At 36.1% G+C, this 8,229-nt stretch overlaps 1 long non-coding RNA gene across 1 annotated transcript; it reads right to left on the bottom strand.

Annotated features, from left to right (window-relative positions):
- Positions 1–1,129: 1,129 nt before the first annotated feature.
- LOC110011405 lies at positions 1,130–4,188 on the bottom strand. Its single transcript, XR_002286406.1, has 3 exons — positions 4,177–4,188; positions 3,680–3,688; positions 1,130–1,258 (listed from the first exon to the last, which is right to left on the bottom strand). It is a non-coding gene; the product is annotated as an uncharacterized LOC110011405 (long non-coding RNA).
- Positions 4,189–8,229: the final 4,041 nt, after the last annotated feature.

The following is an 8,229-nucleotide window of genomic DNA, read 5'->3' as shown; positions in this document are numbered from 1 at the left end:
TATTTTCAAAAATAGTTGTAAACCTCTCATCTTTGAGAACTTCACTCGTTAGACCTTTCTTTTTCTTTCATGTTTTCTGAACATCTACATCATCAGCTCCCTTATTCTCATTCATCTCTTCCTCCTCCTCAAGACGTCAGGTTGCCAGAGCCCAATTAACTTTTGACAGCTTCCACTTAATCTGCAAGATGAAATATAAATGAAATTGAATGCTCAACATTTGATAGGAAGAATGGTATGAGTTCCAATATTTAAGTTTGAGTCATAATGTAGTTGAAATTACATAAATATATACATATATGTATATACACAAAATCTTTACTACGTCATAAATTTTATTCAAGTTAAAGTGCAGCGTACAATGGAGAGGGTGCTTATAGTAAGTTTATCGATTTTGATCAATAACTAAATCAACTAGCATTACCATCTTGTTCTTCTGAAGGTAATCAATCCTACCAAAGTAATTATCAGAAAAATATTAGCAGTAACAGTAAACCAAGCAACCAACAATTCCCCCCTCAAGTACCCTATAACAATCAATTTCTTTTCCTTTTTTCTTGCCGTTTCCTCTCTACTGCTTTGGCTTTTCAAACCCTAAATAAAAGAAATAAAAAAATAGAGAAGTGGAAACATGTGGATATGGATGGGGTTTGATGGTGGGAGGCGAACAGTAGTTTTAAGGTTTTTTACGAGTGGGGTTTCTTTTTTGGATGTTTGTGTCACATCCACCTCCAACGCCGCTTCTCCTGGTTGTGTTGATTTATGAAAGAAACACATCTTCGCTTCCATCAACCGGAGTAATAACCCCTCCGCCACTAGTACTAAACCCTAACCCTTGTGTTGGTTTTTCCTCTCCATTTTTGAGGGGTTTTTAGAAAATCCTTGTTTTGCCATTTATCCTTCACTTTGAAAAATCTGCAGATATGACATGATATTGAAGACTTGATTAGGTAAATGTGCATTCTGAACTTGTTTTTATGTGATGACTTCTACATGCACAAAGAACGAAATTTTGTTCTTGCTCTCCAAATGAAAACATGTGTCTCACCTAGGAACTTGTACTTTCTTGTTGGATTTGGCCTTTGTGTTTTCATGCTCATCTTCTCACAATTCACTCGGTGATGATGCATCAGAACCAGCAATAGCCTTTTCAACCTCTTCTTCAACAACTTCAAAATGCTCCTCCAGCAGAGATGCCTTTTTTTGTTGTTGATGGCATTGGGTGCAAAGCCAGGTATTTGTTTGAGAATTCATCAACCTCAGCCAGGTATTTGTTTGAGAATTCATCAACCTCAAAGTCCTGGAAGCTGTGTCAAGAAATGATACGTAATTTTGCTGCTGTTTGGACGTACACAAATTCCAATATATATGTTGCCAGTACGAGTCGAACAGTGATGCCATCATCATTCATGAATCTTTCTACACTAATCATCAAACAAAATCCACCCACTACATTCGTGTCCTATTCAAAATCTTGTTACGCTAATTTGAGAGATATTCCAATGATGTATCCTAAATTTCAGAGGATAAAGGTGGTTGATACTCAAGCCCGTGACCAGCCGATATATCTCTATCTCATTGCTCTCAAAATTGATTCTTTGCGCTAAAGATATGTATAATGATTATCAGTTCTTGTGCATTTTCACATGTCTCTATATTAGTTACTGTCCAGGGGTTATTAAAGTTCCAACTATTTCACAAATCCCTGGGAACAAGGTACTACATGGTTGATCATAACTAACAGGAGCAATCAAGAAATGCAAGTTTTTTGCATAAACACAACCTCTACGAAATGCCTTATTTTCAAACATTGCTGTAAACCTCTCATCTTTGAGAAGTTCACTCGTGAGACCTTTCTTTTTGTTTGATGTTTTCTGAACATCTGCATCATCACCTCCCTTATTCTCATTCAGCTCTTCCTCCTCCTGAAGAAGTCGGGCTGCCAGAGCCCGATTAACTTTCGGCAGCTTCCTCTTAATATGCAAGATGCAAGATAGATGAAGTCGAATTCTTTACACTTGACAGGAAGAATGATATAAGTTCCAATATTTATGTATGAGTCACAAGGCAGTTGAAATTACATAAGTACATACATATATGTATATACACAAAATCTGTACTACATCTTAAACTTTATTCAAGTTGAGGTGCAGCGTACAACAGAGAGAGTGCTTATAGTAAGTTTATCGATTTTGATCAATAACTAAATCATCTAACATTACCATCTTGTTCTTCTCAAGGTAATCAATCCTACCAAAGTAATTATCAGCAAAAAATTAGCAGTAAAAGTAAACCAAGCAACCAATAATTTCCCCCTCAAGTTCCGTTTAACAGTCAATTGCTTTTCCTTTTTACTTTCCCTTTCCTCTCTACTGCTCTGGCTTTTCACAACCTAAATAAAATAAATAAAAAAATCGAGGAGTGAAAACATATGGGTATGGATGGGGTTTGATGGTGGGAGGCGAACAGTTTTGAGGATTTTTACCTGTGGGGTTTTCTTTCTTGGATTTTTGTGTCGTATCCACCTCCAACAGCGCTTCCCCTTGGTGTTCTAATTGATGAAAGAAACACATCTTCGCTTCCATCAACCAGAGTAATAAACCCTCCGCCAGTGGTACTAAACATTAACCCTCTGTTAGTTTTTCCTCTCTGTTTTTGAGGGGTTTTAAGAAAACCCTTCTTTTGTCATTTATCCTTCACTTTATTCAAGTTAAAGTGTTGCGTACAATGTAGAGAGTGCTTATAGTAAGTTTATAGATTTTGATCCATAACTAAATCATCTAGCATTACCATCTTCTTCTTCTCAAGGTAATCAATCCTAGCAAAGTAATTATAACAAAAAAATTAACAGTAAAAGTAAACCATGCAACCAACAATTCCCCCATCAAATTCCCTGTAGTAGTCAATTTCTTTTCCATTTTTCTTTCCCTTTCCTCTCTACTGCTCTGGCTTTTCAAACCCTAAATAAAAGATATAAAAAAATTGAGAAGTGGAAGCATGTGGATATGGATGGGGTTTGATGGTGGGAAGCGAACAGTAGTTTTGACGGTTTTTACTAGTGGGGTTTTCTTTCTTGGATTTTTGTGTCGCATCCACCTCCAACGCCGCTTCTCCTGGGGGGTTTTCTTTCTTGGATTTTTGTGTCGCATCCACCTCCAACGCCGCTTCTCCTGGGTGTGCTGATTGATGGAAGAAACACATCTTCGCTTCCATCAACCAGAGTAATAAACCCTCCGCCAATGGTACTAAACCCTAACCCCTCTGTTAGTTTTTCCTCTTTGTTTTTGAGGGGTTTTTAGAAAACCTTTCTTTTGTCATTTATCCTTCACTTAGAAAATTCTGCAGATATGACATGATATTGATGACTTGATTAGGTAAATGTGTATTCTGAACTTGTTTTAATGTGATGACTTCTGCATGAACAAAGAACGAAATTTTGTTCCTGCTGTCCAAATGAAAACTTGTCTCACCTAGGAGCTTGTACTTTCTTTTTGGATTTGGCCTTTGTGTTTTCATGCTCATCTTCTCACAATTCACCCGCTGATGATGGATCAGAACCACCAATAGCCTTTTCATCCTCTTCTTCAACAACTTCAAAATGCTCCTCCAGCAAAGATGCCTTTTTTTGTTGTTGATGCATTGGGTGCAAAGGCAGGTATTCGTTTGAGAATTCATCAACCTCAAAGTCCTGCAAGCGGTGTCAAGAAACGATACGTAATTTGGCTATTTTTTTGACGTGAACTAATTCCAATACATATGTTGTCACTATGAGTCCAACAATGATGCCATCGTCATTAATGAATCTTTCTACACTAATCATCAAACAAGATCCACCCACTACATTCGTGTCCTATTCAAAAGGTTGTTACGCTAATTTGAGAGATATCCCAATGATATAGCCTAAATATCAGAGGATAAATACTGAAGCCCGTGACCAGCCGATATATCTTTATCTCATTGCTCTCAAAATTGATTCTTTGCGCTAAAGATATGTATAATGATTATCATTTCTTGTGCATTTTCACATGTCTCTATATTACTTACTGTCCAGGGGTTATTAAAGTTCCAACTATTTCAAAAATCCCTGAGAACAAGGTACTACATGGTTGATCATAACTAACAGCAACAATAAAAAAAAAGCAAGTTTTTTGTATAAACAGAACCTCAATGAAATACCTTATTTTCAAATATAGCTGTAAACCTCTCATCTTTGAGAACTTCACTCGTGAGTCCTTTCTTTTTCTTTGATGTTTTCTGAACATCTGCATCATCAGCTCCCTAAATCTCATTCAGCTATTCCTCCTCCTCAAGAAGGCGGGCTGCCGAAGCCAGATTACCTTTCGGCAGCTTCTTCTTAATCTGTCAGATAAAAGATAAATGAAATTGAATTCTAAACACTTGATAGGAAGAATGATATGAATTTCAATATTTTAGTATGAGTCATAAGGTAGTTGAAATTAGATGAATATATAAATATATGTATATACACAAAATCTTTACTACGTCATAAACTTTATTCAAGTTAAAATGCTGCGTACAATGGAGAGAGTGCTTATAGTAAGTTTATCGATTTTGATCAATAACTAAATCATCTAGCATTACCATCTTGTTCTTCTCAAGCTAATCAATCCTACCAAAGTAATTATCAGAAAAAAATTAGCAGTAACAGTAAACCAAGTAACCAACAATTCCGCCCTCAAGTTCCCTATAACGGTTAATTTCTTTTCCTTTTTTCTTGCCCTTTCCTCTCTATTGCTCTGGCTTTTCCAACCCTAAATAAAAGAAATAAAAAAATCGAGGAGTGCAAACATGTGGGTATGGATGGGGTTTGATGGTGGGAGGCGAACAGTAGTTTTGAGGGTTTTTACCAGTGGGGTTTTCTTTCTTGAATATTGTGTCGCATCCACCTCCAACGCCGCTTCTCCTGGGTGTGCTGATTGACGAAAAAAACACATCTTCGCTTCCATCAATCGGAGTAATAAACCCTCCGCCAGTAGTACTAAACCCTAACTCCTCTGTTGATTTTTCCTCTCCGTTTTTGAGGGGTTTTTATAAAACCCTTCTTTTTCTATTTATCCTTCAATTCAGAAAATCTATAAAAATGACATGATATTGAAGACTTGATTAGGTAAATGTGCATTTTGAACTTGTTTTTATGTGATGACTTGTAAATGCACAAAGAACGAAATTTTCTTCTTGTTGTTCAAACGAAAACATGTGTCTCACCTAGGAGGTTGTACTTTCTTCTTGGATTTGGCCTTTGTGTTTTCAAGCTCATCTTCTCACAATTCACTCGCTGATGATGCATTAGAAACACAAATAGCCTTTTCATCCTCTTCTTCAACAGCTTCAAAATGCTCCTCCAGCAAATATGCCCTTTTTTTTGTTGATGATATTGGGTGCAAAGCCAGGTATTTGTTTGAGAATTCATCAACCTCAAAGTCCTGCAAGCGGTGTCAAGAAACGATACGTAATTTGGCTATTTTTTGGACGTAAACAAATTCCAATACATATGTTGTCACTATGAGTCCAACAATGATGCCATCGTCATTAATGAATCTTTCTACACTAATCATCAAACAAGATCCACCCACTACATTCGTGTCCTATTCAAAAGGTTGTTACGCTAATTTGAATATCCCAATTTACGCTAATTTGAGAGATATCCCAATGATATAGCCTAAATTTCAGAGGATAAAGGTGGTTGATACTCAAGCTCATGCCCAGCCGATATATCTCTATCTCATTGCTCTCAAAATTGATTCTTTGCGCTAAAGATATGTATAATGATTATCATTTCTTGTGCATTTTCACATGTCTCTATATTACTTACTGTCTAGGGGTTATTAAAGTTCCAACTATTTCAAAAATCCCTGAGAACAAGGTACTACATGGTTGATCATAACTAACAACAACAATAAAAAAAAAGCAAGTTTTTTGTATAAACAGAACCTCAATGAAATAACTGATTTTCAAACATAGCTGTAAACCTCTCATCTTTGAGAACTTCACTCGTGAGTTCTTTCTTTTTCTTTGATGTTTTCTGAACATCTGCATCATCACCTCCCTTATTCTCATTCAGCTCTTCCTCCTCTTCAAGAAGTCATGCTGCCAGAGCCCTATTAACTTTCGGCAGCTTCATCTTAACCTGCAAGATGAAAGATAAATGAAATTGAATTCTCAACACTTGATAGGAAGAATGATATAAGTTCCAATATTTAAGTATGAGTCATAAGGAAATTGAAATTACATGAATATATACATATATGTATATGCACAAAATCTTTACTACATCATACATTTTATTCAAGTTAAAGTGCTGCGTATAATGGAGAGAGTGCTTATAGTAAGTTTATCGATTTTAACTAATAACTAAATCATCTAGCATTACCATCTTGTTCTTCTCAAGGTAATCAATCCTACCAAAGTAATTATCAGAAAAAAATTAGCAGTAACAGTAAACCAAGCAACCAACAATTCTCCCCTCAAGTTCCCTGTAACAGTCAATTTCTTTTCCTTTTTTCTTGCCCTTTCCTCTCTATTGCTCTGGCTTATCAAACCCTAAATAAAAGAAATAATAAAATGCTGAAGTGGAAACATTTGGGTATGGATAGGGTTTGATGGTGGGAGGCGAACAGTAGTTTTGAGGGTTTTTACTAGTGGGGTTTCTTTCTTGGATTTTTGTGTCGCATCCACCTCCAACGCCGCTTCTCCTGGGTATGCTGATTGATGAAAGAATCACATATTCGCTTCCATCAACCGGAGTAATAAACCCTCCACCAGTGGTACAAAACCCTAACCCCTCTGTTGGTTTTTTCTCTCTATTTTTGAGGAGTTTTTAGAAAATCCTTCTTTTGTCATTTATCCTTCACTTTGAAAAATCTGCAGATATGACATGATATTGAAGACTTGATTAGGTAAATGTGCATTCTGAACTTGTTTTTATGTGATGACTTCTGCATGAACAAAGAACGAAATTTTCTTCCTGCTATCCAAATGAAAACTTGTCTCACCTAGGAGCTTGTACTTTCTTTTTGGATTTTGCCTTTGTGTTTTCATGCTCATCTTCTCACAATTCATTCGCTGATGATGCATCAGAACCACCAATAGCTTTTTCATCCTCTTCTTCAACAGCTTCAAAATGCTCCTCCAGCAAAGATGCCTTTTTTTGTTGTTGATGGCATTGGGTGCAAAGCCAGGTATTTGTTTGAGAATTCATCAACCTCAAAGTCCTGCAAGCGGTGTCAAGAAACGATACGTAATGTGGCTATTGTTTGGACGTAAACAAATTCCAATACATATGTTGTCACTATGAGTCCAACAGTGATGCCATCGTCATTAATAAATCTTTCTACACTAATCATCAAACAAGATCCACCCACTACATTCGTGTCCTATTCAAAAGGTTGTTACGCTAATTTGAGAGATATCCCAATGATATAGCCTAAATATCAGAGGATAAAGGTGGTTGATACTCAAGCCCATGACCAGCCGATATATCTCTATCTCATTGCTCTCAAAATTGATTCTTTGCGCTAAAGATATGTATAATGATTATCATTTCTTGTGCATTTTTACATGTCTCTATATTACTTACTGTCCAGGGGTTATTAAACTTCCAACTATTTCAAAAATCCCTGAGAACAAGGTACTACATGGTTGATCATAACTAACAACAACAATAAAGAAAAAGCAAGCTTTTTGTATAAACAGATCCTCAATGAAATAACTTATTTTGAAACATAGCTGTAAATCTCTCATCTTTGAGAACTTCACTCGTGAGTCCTTTCTTTTTCTTTGATGTTTTCTGAACATCTGCATCATCAGCTCCCTAAATCTCTTTCAGCTATTCCTCCTCCTCAAGAAGGCGGGCTGCCAAAGCCAGATTACCTTTCGGCAGCTTCCTCTTAATCTGTAAGATTAAAGATAAATGAAATTGAATTCTCAACACTTGATAGGAAGAATGATATGAGTTTCAATAATTTAGTATAAGTCATAAGGCAGTTGCAATTACATGAATATATAAATATATGTATATACACAAAATCTTTACTACGTCATAAACTTTATTCAAGTTAAAGTGCTGCGTACAATGGAGAGAGTGCTTATAGTAAGTTTATCGATTTTGATCAATAACTAAATCATCTAGCATTACCATCTTCTTCTTCTCAAGGTAATCAATCCTACCAAAGTAATTATAAGAAAAAAATTAGCAGTAAAAGTAAACCA

This window comes from Sesamum indicum, unplaced genomic scaffold (assembly GCF_000512975.1).
Source record: "Sesamum indicum cultivar Zhongzhi No. 13 unplaced genomic scaffold, S_indicum_v1.0 scaffold00224, whole genome shotgun sequence".
Lineage (NCBI taxonomy): Eukaryota > Viridiplantae > Streptophyta > Magnoliopsida > Lamiales > Pedaliaceae > Sesamum > Sesamum indicum.
Note: the sequence above shows the minus strand (reverse complement) of the source record. Positions and strands in the feature narration are given on the sequence as shown.